This window comes from Anser anser (assembly GCF_964211835.1).
Source record: "Anser anser genome assembly, chromosome: 3".
NCBI lineage: Eukaryota > Metazoa > Chordata > Aves > Anseriformes > Anatidae > Anser > Anser anser.
Window position 1 is genome coordinate 65,190,147 of NC_139722.1, and position 12,623 is coordinate 65,202,769.

Consider the following 12,623-nt stretch of genomic DNA (forward strand, 5'->3'; position numbering starts at 1 on the left):
TAAGCGCTTGCTTTAATATCCTTAGCACAGAAGGCTGCAATACATATTGTCATAGTTACAATAACACTACTCTGAACTACATTAATTGAGAGCATCTATTCTAAAGTTCAGCTGTTCCAAACCGAAAAGTAAAGTACACCATTACTAGGCTGACAAATTATAAGGGGAGTTCTCAGCATCTAAGAGAGCCACAGCAGCAAGGGTCCAATGCACAGAAGTACCATTAAGTTACACACTAATGAAACCTGAAAAATTTATGCTAAAAACCCATTTCGGAGGATGGCTGCCACACTCTTGTGTACCAAAGTTCTCAGTTTTCCCCTTAAATCCTTCCTGGTGAGTCAGGACATGGCTAGGTTTCGGTACTCCATTACTCCTGCTTATAAATTTCACACACTGTTAATGCTTCCCAAACAGGGAGCAGAGCTCAGGGGTGCATGAGGACAGTTTGTTTCCCTGCTGAACTTTCACCATAAATTCCACAGGACCTATGGCAAGTATGATGCGTAGTTTTTTGCGAGCATGTTCCCTGTTAACACCCCTGCTGACAGGCATTAATTTGCACCCCTCTCACCTAGCTCTGATCCCAGGCTGCATGGGAAGATCTCAGGTCTCAGACTGCACGGGGGAAATAGTGCAACGCTCATAGACACGACTTCAATTGAAGGGACTTGCAAAAGGATCCACAAGAAGAGATATCCCATATAGCAGCACCATGGACTGCAGAATATTTGGGATCAGTTCCAGGTTTGAGCAAAGGTTCAAGGGACAGCCCATTTCAATTTAACCCCCGCCATTCCTTCCTTCAATTCATATATAGAATGAAACAGAGGTCTAATCCCATTTACAGTTCTGAAAAAAATGGCAGTTTTATCTCAAAATACATTGTGTGTTTTCTTTGAACACCTCCTGGGATCAGGGTAAGGCATGAGAAACTCTTGTGTCTTCTTTATATGCCTGCAACCATTCTTATGGTTGCAGATAAATACTAAATAATAATAACAAAAAAAAAAGCCAATGACAAGGATGAAACATTTCCTTAATTTTTCACTATTTTAAGTCAGTCTTATTACATTCGGAAGGCTAACCAGTACACAGAATATTAGCGAAGAGGAGCTCCTCAGTGCTGCAACAAAACTAACTCTGTCTACTACACGAAGGCACAGTCTCTGAGACAAAGTCAGTGTGAAATCTGTCCAACCTGTGACTAGCACCCCAAACAAACATGGAGCTGCAACAAGTAGCTGAAAACAGACCTTTTCCTGACAAGATAAACTGGCTTCTGAACTGTGTTGCCATAGCTAAACTGCTACTGGGAATCCACTAACTTTAAGCTAGCTTGGGTATCAGGATACTACAGTGTCATTATTTTCATAACTGCAGTTTGCATGTGCCCATGTGTTCAAGGCCCAGAGGAAAAAATAAACCTTGATCTTAAACAGTATCATCAATGGTGCACTTGAAATGGCAAGACGGCCAAACAGAAACCACCAACTTACTCTTTAGGACAATTAAAAAATAATAACAGTAATAAAAACAGCTCTTTTAGATATCAAAACCCCATCCACTTTTTTTTTTCTTGTACTTTTTACAAGTAAATTTTTCTGCTTATTTTTTTCAGAAAGTGTGCTCCCTGGATTCTTGATGCAAGAACTACACGAAGAAGAGAAAGCGGGAAACCAAATATACGGTCAAAGCAAAGACACCACTTCTGAATTACCAAAAACATAACCTGTCCAGAAAGAGAAATGCTTCTGGTTTCAGCAAGAGGTGAGTTCACTTGCAACAAAAGGACAAGTAATCAGTTACTATTTAAATGTGAGTTACTTCCAGTTAAAGCTTTCTGAGAACAAAAAAATATCCACCCAGGCCTGCTCCCCCAGTTCATTTGAACACATTCTTTCCTTGCTTTCCTACCTGGCTGCTGCCGTCAAAGGTGCAAGTGAATAATGGTTCCAGTCAAGGCAATTCGGTTCAGCACTCCAGCGAATATGGCTGTTCACACTCTCCTCCACCTATTTAGAAAAATAAATATGAAGGATTTTTAAGGATTTTTGTCAAGTCAGCCTTGATTTTATAACCTATGTTATATATGCTGTGAAGCACAGATAACCACAGCTTGCATTTTGCCCAGCGTTCTTCCTTTCAGGCTTCCCTGTGCTCTTGAACGCCTGCATGTGAGTTGCCACCGCAGGCTGCTTGCCAGGGATGGGCAATGAGGAGGGCATCCCGGGGTGGCTGTGCTCCTGGAGAGGGCTGCACCCCAGGGCAGCTGCCGGGGATCCACCTGACAGCGCAAGGTCCCAGCAGGAGGCCCTGTACGTCCCCTCTGCTCTTCGCCCTGCCGTGCCCTGTGGTGCATGGCTGTGACGCTGGGCCCTGGCTGGCCGCCCTCGTGGAGCAGCTGGGTCACCACAGCAGGAAAGGTGCCTGCTCCTCAAGGACTGACAGGCACTGTGGCAGAGGAGCATGGCGGAGGCCTCTGACAGGAAAGTGCCAAACTTGGCACACTGGACTCGCAGATCGGTGGCCATGGCCTAACCAAGCTCCCACAGGAGTACACAGAAAACCTCCCTGGGCTTCTCATGAGCGCAAGGGCTCCTCACACTGCCCCGTACCCCAGGCAAAGCCTGCCCACCAGGTGGGTGGGCAAAGCCCCATGCTTCCACCATCAGCAGAGCGCAAATGCGAGCTGAGGGAAACAGGGTGCCAACACGTGAAGGGTGAAGCAGGCCTGGAACTAGTAGAAGAAGGCATGTGCTTATGCTTTATGCTGTACTGTTTGCTATCAGCAACAAAAACAAATAGCAAATGATAATGTGTTACTAACCAGCGATGTCAACAGTGGTCTATACAGGCATCTGAGTATATAAAAGAACATATGCTCTGGCTCCAGACACTGACATTTTATCACATCAATATACAGCTTTCTAGGAAATGAATCTGGATGCGGAGCCAGGAACCACTTTTCAATCTCTGAGCAGACAAAGCCCAATACGTTTTTAATCTATGGGTGAAACTTTGGCAAGGCTGCACTCAAGGGCAAAATCCTGTTTTTAGCAGGGCCGGTATTTCACTCTCGATTTTTACAACTAGCCTGAGAAAAGTTCCAGTCAAAAAAACAAAGCAAAGCAATAAAGAAGTCACGAATCTTTATTAGTCCACCCTTCACTAAAACCTAGGGGTGCACCAAATTGCAGCTTGCTTTCCCTGTTGGTATATGGATACCCTCTAGCCCTGGGCCCCGTGCTTTATGCTTTCAGACAGGCCTAGCTGGCTTTAATGATGCTGGCTACACTTGCATAAAGTTCTTTTTAATGAATGTGAATTGCAAATCTGTTTATCTTGCCCCCAACCCAAAGACAAGGGGCTCATTTAGACTAAATCCTCTCGATAGCAAGCTGGGAGGAGCAGAGGGGACTTCCATTAAAAGACAACAAAATCATAAGTGAAATATATCATTTATGACACAAAATCATACTGCTGTTCCAGCTTCAAAAAAGTCTTTGAACTGAAATCCATGAGGAATGCTATATCCTGTTTTCACCAATTTCTCTTTTAGCTTTTAACTGGTGCAAGTCAGCATATTCACTCATGCGGTAGACTTCACTGTCTTCAGCGGTGTTCCTCAATGGACACATTAGGGTCTGATCCAAGTGTGAAAGACTCCACCTGACTTCCATGAAAGTTGGGTCAGTTTCTGAGTATTTAAAAAGCTTAGTCTTTACTTATAATTAGGTAAAATATTAGTCAAAGTTCTGGTTAAGGACAGTATGATTTTGTCTAGGCAGTACTAATGCCTTTCCTTACTAACTTAACAACCTTACAGAAATGTTCGAGCTAACAAACAGTACGTGGTCTGAGGGAACAGACAACCGACAGAGCCTTTAACAACTCCAGATGATGCACGTGTCATCAAACAGAATTTTACTGCCCAATTAAAGCTCCCAAAGGCTTTGTTGTGATACTAAAACCAGGAACTTTTAATTTGTTGTTATCACTGCATTCATAAAAACTTGTGCAATCCTTGGTTGTTTGGAAGCAAAAGAAGACGAGTTCCTTTAACAACAGCCCAGCAAAGAAAGGCAACAATGCAACAGCCATTGCAGATCATTTCCTAGCATTTGGTCATATCTGGTCAAGACTGTTTTAATATACTGCTGTTGTTTGCCAGCCATGGAGACTAAGATTAAACAAGCACATCAGAAGGGGAATGAGAGTATGAGAAGCATGGCATGGCACTGCTGGGAAGACTTTTTTCAATTTGAACTTTGTAGCTCATACACTCAGGGATTAGCCTTTTACATGGGACTTGGAAACACAAAGGCAGAGGTACTCTGATGATGACTCTTACCATCTGCTTTTGAAAAAAGTGCTAGACTCTCCCCTGGCAGCTCCACTAATCACTCTGATTGTATAACTACACCTTCAGTAGTGAAACAAAAATGTAGCAGCAGGCATTGGCAGCATCTGACCACAAAGATTAATTCATTTCATGGATCAACAAGAACTTTGTTTTGTGTTACTTCTTATATTTCTGTTACACTGTCACTGTTCAGTTAATTGAGGAGGTATGAGAGGAAGATTCCTGTGCACTTTACAAGGTAAAAAAAAAGAAATCAGAAATCTCATGTGTATTTTAATGAAAAACTAAAGGTTAAGGAAAACAACTGGCAAATATTTATTTTACTGCTAATTATTCTAAAGTTTTGAAATAGCACAATAAATGGGTGAAATTGCCTCAAGAGTACAAAGGGCAAATAAAGCCTTGCCTCTGTTATTCCTTAACTGGCTTGCAGCAGGTATCATTCCAGCACAGACTGTACCTTACCATGGGAAGGGAATTCACTTAAGGACTCAGATTGACCAGGTCTATAAGTTTGCTACCAAAGATGATCCACACAACACAGGTAGAAAAAGTCGCACACTTCTGCAGCTTGCCACCCCAGGGCTCAAATTCATGGCTGGTAACTCAAAGCACTGAGGCAACACACAAATCTCCCACTTCTTTTCCATCGGTTCAAACCCCTCCTTTATATATGTGAAACAGCCCATGCAGACTTTTCTCTTTGCTCTCTTTCTCCTTTTCAAACACAAAGTCCAGAGAATTACAAGAATAACAGTCCGCACTGGGAGGAGTAAGAAGTCTAGAACTTGGTTGATTGACGCTATGATGCATTAAGCTCCAGACATCAATCTCAATCTCAGTACTTACTCCCTGAATGGGCTATATTTTACAGTTATCGCTCTCTAAACAAAGCACAATTTATTATATACACAAATTGATATCTACAGCAGCTAAGACTAGAAGTAAAAGTGCCTCCCTACTTGAGGAAGGTAAAAGCAATGTCATGCTTTAAATTGGCTTCATATGATCAATGGCAGAACACAATCATCTGAGAAATGATGTTCCCGTCCTGATCAAATGCAATCATACTGTATGCAATTGAATTTGGAAGAAGTGAAAGAAAATTACTCCCATTACTGTACTGGTGTTCTCACTTAATGTGTTCACACAAATCATTTGTGAATAGATGAATTAAAATACTTATAGTGTCTCTACCTTTACCCTCCTAATTCCAGGTCACTCTGGAAGCCCTTGATGCTGCAGAAATATGCTTTCCTACAAGCAGTTTGCTGAAATTAATGGATCAAATCTTGAACTACCTCCAAATTTAAAGGTATATATATTTTTTTAATCTTATATCTCTATGTTGTAAACATTTTCATCTTCATTACCAAAACATAAAATTGAAGCCTAATATATTTTTCTGTATTTATGCTTTCTTTGTTTTCCACATTTTTCTCAATAGGAGTGTGACAGCCCATTAAAATTTTGTTTATTCACAGCTTTTCTTCATTTCGGTATTTTTGTTCCTGCATGCTAGCACCGTGCTGCAGATCTGAATGCAAAGAGCACCAAGAAAACTTTGCAACATTTTTCATTTGTTGAAATGCATTCATTTACAAATTCACATGCATGCAGATATGTGCACATACTTGCATGTATGTGTATATGTATATATGCATATGTATATATATTATGCAACTAAAAATAGCCATACATACTAACGCATGTCTATGGTTGTGAAGCTGTTTCTGTTACCTCTCAGGCTCTCCAGAAAGTTAGCAGTAAGAACAAAATTTACCTAAAAGATATATCATGCCAAGTGACTTTTGGAACATCACCTATGAACTTTGTTTGTTTACTTCACACATAAGTGATCCACTTTATGAAAATCAAACACCTGATTTCTTTGACAGCATTATATGGAGTACTGGATCCTCTCTAGGTTATTTCTTTTATTGCCAAAATCTACAATGTGCAGGATCCTGTTTTGCTGCTAGCGCTGGAACTATGATTTTGGGTTACTTTTTTTTTCCACTTCAGCCAGGAGCTAAATTAGCAAGAGCACATCCCCCTAAGTATAGGTCCATAACCTCACTGCAAATAGCAGTTTAGACACTGCCAGCTGAGATCAGTGCCCTCAGCTAACCAGGCCTGATGCTTTTAGACAATGGTCAGGCTGACAATTGACACTGTGTCTACATACACATGTTGCTCAACCCATTTGTCTAGTCTGCTGTTGCCAAGAGGATCGGGCTGTTTGGGCAGGCAGCTGGCACAAAGACGTGAGTACCTTTCGCGATCATCTGGGAGGGGGCAGAGGCAAGAACAGCAGGTCTCAGCTGAGCCCAGGATAGGATTCCTGGTAAAGCTCATGCTCTAAGCGATTCAAACAAGCTTCAGCAAAACCACCCTGAGGAACCTCCTGCACCAGTGCCTTTTTTGTTCTTCCCTCTTTGAACAACTGGGCAACCTGCTCTAGGTGGCCCTTCCTGAGCAGGAGGGTGGGACGAGCTGGCCTCCTCCAGAGGTCCCTTACAACCTCAGTCATTACGTGATTCTGTGACTACCCTGCTATGACACCCGTACCATGGGGAAAAAAAATAAAATAATAATGAAAAAAAAAGTACAGCCCCACACGCCATGAAGAAACCAAAGCAGAGCCACTGGTAGCTGCCAAGCAGGTGGGCTGTAATGCAGCAGGTGACCCACAAACCCATGACAATCACTTAAGCTGCCAGAACAATCTCACTGGAAAGACCATCCCCACAGGCACCTTGTTTAATGCCATGGCAGAGCACCGGCAGCAGCACGGGACAAGCTCAGCAGGATGAGAGCTCACTTGCCCCTGAGAAGTTGACAACTAGGCAGACATGCAGGACACCAGGGAATTGAAATGACTGGGAACAACAGAAATTTGTCAGCAGAGGACTCTAAGGACTTGGGGTACGTTTACAGAGTTTTGGTTGCAGTTACCTGCAAAATCTAGTCATTACTGTCTATAAAATAAAATTAAAACCTCAGCAAGTATTAAGTCAAACTCAGCAGTGCTAAGTCAAAGCACAGACTTCATTTAAGGCACTCTGAGATCAATCTCTGACCCTGTGCTCCTGGTTGCAAAGACCTGTACAGCGCAGCATGAACTATTGTCTTTTCAGGTCTGCGTCCACAGTGAAGCACCACCACGAGCAACTATGTCGTATGTTTAGAGCCACAAGATTGATAAGAGAGCTGGAGCATCTCTCCTATGAAGACAGGCTGAGAGAGCTGGGGATGTTCACCTGGAGAAGAGAAAGCTCTGGGGAGACATCATTGAGGCCTTTCAGTACCTAAAGGGGTCATACAAAAAAGATGGAGAGCAACTTTTTACTGAGGCAGATGATAGGACAAGGGGGAATGGTTTTAAACTAAAAGGGGAGATTCTGATGAGGTGTTGGGATAAAGTTCTTTACTCAGAGGGTGGTGAGGCCCTGGCACAGGCTGCCCAGAGAAGCTGTGGATGCCCCATCCCTGGAGGTGCTCAAGGCCAGGCTGGATGGGGCTTTGGGCAACCTGGTCTGGTGGGAGGTGTCCCTGCCCATGGTAGGGGGTTGGAACTGGGTGGGCTTTAAGGTCCCTGCCAACCCAAACCATTCTGTGATTTGTCCTAGAAATTTGAATGGGACACTAATACACCTCTGACCGGAAACTTTGTTAGCATTTCTACAGGATGCTGCACAACTTCTTTACAAGGAGGTGGGTGCTTTCCTTCTCTGTCTCTTGTCACTTCCACATCTAGAAAGGGAATGTTTAAAGTGTCCTCATTCCCAGTGCCTCCACACTGCCCCTCCAGGTCTAAAGAAAGACAGGAGAAAGAAGGCCGTGGCGTCCTCCGTCCTCCGCTGTGAGGCAAGATCCCTCTGCGCTGATGTCACTGTGCTCTTGGTGCTCGCTCACTAAGTCGGTAATTTGTCATGAGCGTGGGCCCTATCCATACATGGCAGGCTGGAGGAGGAATGACCTCAAACTCTGTTTCTGATCCAGGGGGCGTTGCCAAAGCACAGTGTTTGAGTTTGATGCATGAAGCGCAGAGATATTTTCAGCTCCTGAATCACACTTCTGGCTCCACAGCTAACTTGAACTTCTTAATTTTGTTTGCAATTTTTCACCTCCTGCTATCACCATGGACTCTCAGAAATAGGAAAAAAAAAGCCATAAATATGAAGACATTTTTTTAAATCACTTTTATTTTAATCACTTTATTTTATTCCCCTGTAAGTGTGGATAAGTGGAGTTAAACAAATTACCAATAGATTAGTGGTGCATCACAAATGTCTGGTGTTTTTTTTTTTTGGTTGTTGTTGTTTGTTTGTTTTTAATATGCTATTAAATACTGCCAGTAAATGTTTTCTAATGATTTTGGTGTCCAGCCCAAGAATGAAATGGTCTGAAAAATGAGGCAGTCCAACAGCAGCTAGCCTGGTTACAGCTGTAGGAGAACTTTGAGGGATCCAATTTATATATTCCTACAGCTAAAGCAAGAACGTTTTGCTATACTTTTCCCATGAAACAACACTGATCTGACCAGAATTCGAGAGCATAATTTGAAATTGGCCATAACAAGAAAGCAAAACTTCATTTTACAATACAAAAGGAGTAAGTTTTAATTGGCATATCCTTCCAATTACACCCGCATCACCTCTCCATCACCATGGCCTGATTCTACTCTCACTGAATTCAATAGGAAAGCTCGAGGAAAATGAGCAGACAAATTATGCAACCTCAGTCACAGCTGAGCAAGTCATTTAAGCTTATGCTTAATTCCATCTCTAATCATTAGAGCCAACTCAGCAAAGCAAAGTGTGTGCTCGAGTCAAAAGTAAATAGATGGCACGCATCCTTCTGAATATGTTTTTTTCACAGACTCTGGATGTAATACCAAAAATTTTCTTCTGAGCTCATCGTACTGGAAGAAGGTCAAATTCAGCTGTTAATCAAACTGTCACTTACACACATACTAGTCTTTTTAATTCATCCATAGATTGATTAAGCAAAACCAAAACAAAAAGTGAGACATATATTTGGACACAGACAAACATGCACACTTCCCACAAATTGCAGGGAACCTCAGAGGCAGGGTGAGATGATGATTCCTTATCTACCAGAAGAAAAAGGAAAAATCATGGGCATATAAACTCCTCCATTTCCATTTCCCTCACATGAGAATGAGGAAAGAGTAGAAAAAAAAAATGAACACAAGATTTGATAAGGAATGTGTCTCTTTCCTAGACGCGCAGAAGTAAACTGGGCAGTCTCTAAAGTCTTTTCTTTTCCTTTAGACTTCCTTTAGTCTCAGCAAGAAACATTAATCTAACAGAGACAACTTCCAGGCAAGCATGGATCCCCAGAAGCATTCCTCGACCGCAGATGAGGGAAAGGAAAAGCCTATTGCAAACAGCACGGCTGCACCAGGTCACGAGGAATTTGCACTCGGCCGCAGGCTGTACCGCTCGCCTACTGCTGCCCTTCTCCCCAGATGGAAGGGCCTTACCTACCTTCATGTTTTGCCCTATCTCAGAGGTCACGAATAAATAACAAATGCCTTGGGGTTGCCCGAAATCATGCTTAGCTGCCCAAGGCTGCTTCCTCCACAGCGGGTCTCCCTGGGCAGAAGCCCAGGCTCTACCTGTCCTCCAGCCCCTCCAGGCTGCCGGAGGGGTGAGGAGCACGGTCAAAGACCTGATTCACTCCCTGCGGTTACAGCCTGTCCCTGCCCCAAAGGCACCATGAGCCGTATAGTATAAATGTTTGCAGGAATTAAACAACTATAGCAAAACACACATTATGCAAACATCTCCTCTCTTTCGAGATGACACAACATAGAGCACCAAGCACAAACAAAACCCAAACAAACAAAGCAGAGAGGCATTGTGGAAAAAAAAGAAATCATTTAGTGAAGAGCTTCTCTGCTCTTCTTACAGCCATTAGGACAGCGATAATGCTGAAATGGCTGGCCAGCCCTGAAAATTGGATAAACTGAGACACAGAAGAGACAATTGAAAGCAAGGAGACAGACTGAAAAAATAAGTGAGACAACAGATGGAAAGCAGAAATGCAATGTCTAAACTGCAGCTGTAATTCTGCTAGTAGCAACCACGTTTAAGCACAGTTTGGCTTGCTTTCCTATTTTGGGGAGGGCAGGAGTTTTTTTGTTTTTTTTTTCTTTTTTACAAAAAAAAAGAACAAACACAACTTGCTACCAAAACTGCCATGGGCTCTCCCCAGATAGTTGTGGGTCAGGCAAATTATTTTCTTCCATACCTAGTAGCAAAATTATGTATCTAAGGGGCAAGCCTCTGACACCCTCTAGTTCCTCGTTACACAGTTGTCCTAGCACAGCTGGGGGGCAAAGGGGGCCGCCTCATTAAAATCTATGTCCACAGCTCCAAGAGCTGTGTTTTAGTTGCTGCTGGCCAGGGGTCAATGCAAGGAATTGTTACAAGCTCTCCCTTGGCAGCACAGCTCTCTTAGCCTCTCCCCTTTACTAGCCTGGCTGTTACAATCAGACAGGAAAAGGGTCGTTATTATTCCAGCAACATTTTATAGACTAATTTGGCAGTTTTTCTAGCACGGTTTTAGTAGTTTTGATAGCACGCTAGTATGGGAAGGGAGGATTTCCACATTGGCCCAAGAAACAGTTGTGGCAAGACTACCTATTTTTAACACGGTTTATTCCTAGCACTATTTCAGACACAGCATTTTCTTTCCCATCTGTTGACACAGTTGTTTTGTTTCTTTAAAGACACAGTTGTCTGTCTCTTGGAGGAGAAAAAAAAAAAAAAAAGAAAGAAAGAAAGAAAAAAATACCTTCAATAGCTGCAGAGAAAAACAGGAGACTAAAACCCAATCAAACAGTGAACTGGTCAGAAGATAATGCTGGCAGACTGAAATATAGAGCAATTCTTCAGGTGCCTCTTAAAAATTACATCAGGTTTTGGCCTCTGTGGTATTCTAAGTGCGACTGTGGATTTTTAAAATTCAAATCTGATATGCTCAGCAACTAACCGAGATGGTTTATTGATCTACGGAGCCTAACTGTGAACCTGCTGTCAGAGCGACACACCGGTCTGCTCAGGAGGAATGCAGCCACAAAATCACAGAGCAAGACGCCAGCAGTTTCTTTAGAAGAGGAAGGAAAATGTAATGAGAGAACCAAAGTGGGGGTGGAGAAAAACACCAAAAATTAATAAAATGATAAAAATTAAACTCTCATAACAGGACAAAACATTAAGCAATCCTTTTGAAGCTTGGGTTGTCAGAGTGTTTTCTCAGATTTTTGATGACAGGTTTTTCTCCTCACTGGACTACTGGAGTTCTGGGTTATGATCTCCCAGGCAATCTGAAAACCTTATCTCCTCTCAAAGGCATTTCAAGCAGCTTGAGAGTTTGTAGGTGGAAGCAAATAAAGCTGAAGCATGGCTGAGGTAGGACCTCTACAGATCACTACAGCAGTAGTGATTCTAGTAGGACAGCCTATTTGCTGGCAAAGCTGTAATATGAAAATGTGATATATTAAAGGTCAAGACTCCAATACAGAGCAGACTCGTATGTATTGTGTTTTAATTTCTTTTTACGCTGAGAGGTGCCTAGGGACCTGAAGAGGTGACAGAAAGATAAATCATGCATGACAAACTGGAACAGAAGACAAGGCTGTATCCAGAATAGGATAGCTCGGCTGGTGCAGCTGTCCTAGCAAACTGTACTGACAGTGCGTTCCCAGCGCAGGCTTCATTCGTACCAGCAAAATCATATTAGTTGCTGGCACAGCTTTTTCCTAAGGTCCCTCTTCCCTCATACAGTAAGCCAAAAATGTTTCTGTAAAAATAGAGGTTTGTCATAAGTGTATGAACAGTGAGAGCTTTGCGTCAGTCAGGGATCACATCAAGGATCAAGCCTCATTACACCTTTGGCTGAGATAGTTACGACAGCAAAAATCTGTAAAACAGGTGTGTTATTCCTGTGACTGGAGTGAAAAGCCCTACGTAAAGATTTCAATACTGGCCTCTGCCACTAGCAGGAAATCTTACATTCTCATTCGCGTTTTGCAGAAATGCAGAGGTGCCCGGATCAGAAAGGTTACACTATTTCCACAACAAAAACAGTCCCTAGCATGCCTGCGACTGACCCTAGCTGCTATTCCACCACGTTTGGGAAGGGAAAGCTCCCCCCAGCCCTGCCCATGGCAGCAGGCACAGCCCAGGCTGAGCGCCCTTCCCTGGGGCCGCGAGGAGGGGGA

The 12,623-nt window shown here is 42.9% G+C and overlaps 1 protein-coding gene across 7 annotated transcripts in view; it reads right to left on the bottom strand.

Moving 5' to 3' along the window:
• Positions 1-12,623, bottom strand: part of HIVEP2 (HIVEP zinc finger 2) — a 136,375-nt gene that overhangs the window by 52,941 nt on the left and 70,811 nt on the right. For all 7 annotated transcript variants that reach the window (XM_083831600.1, XM_083831604.1, XM_083831603.1 and 4 more), the window contains one exon: positions 1,918-2,015. The gene's annotated coding sequence lies outside the window, so the exon portion shown is untranslated. The remainder of the gene's footprint in view (positions 1-1,917; positions 2,016-12,623) is intronic.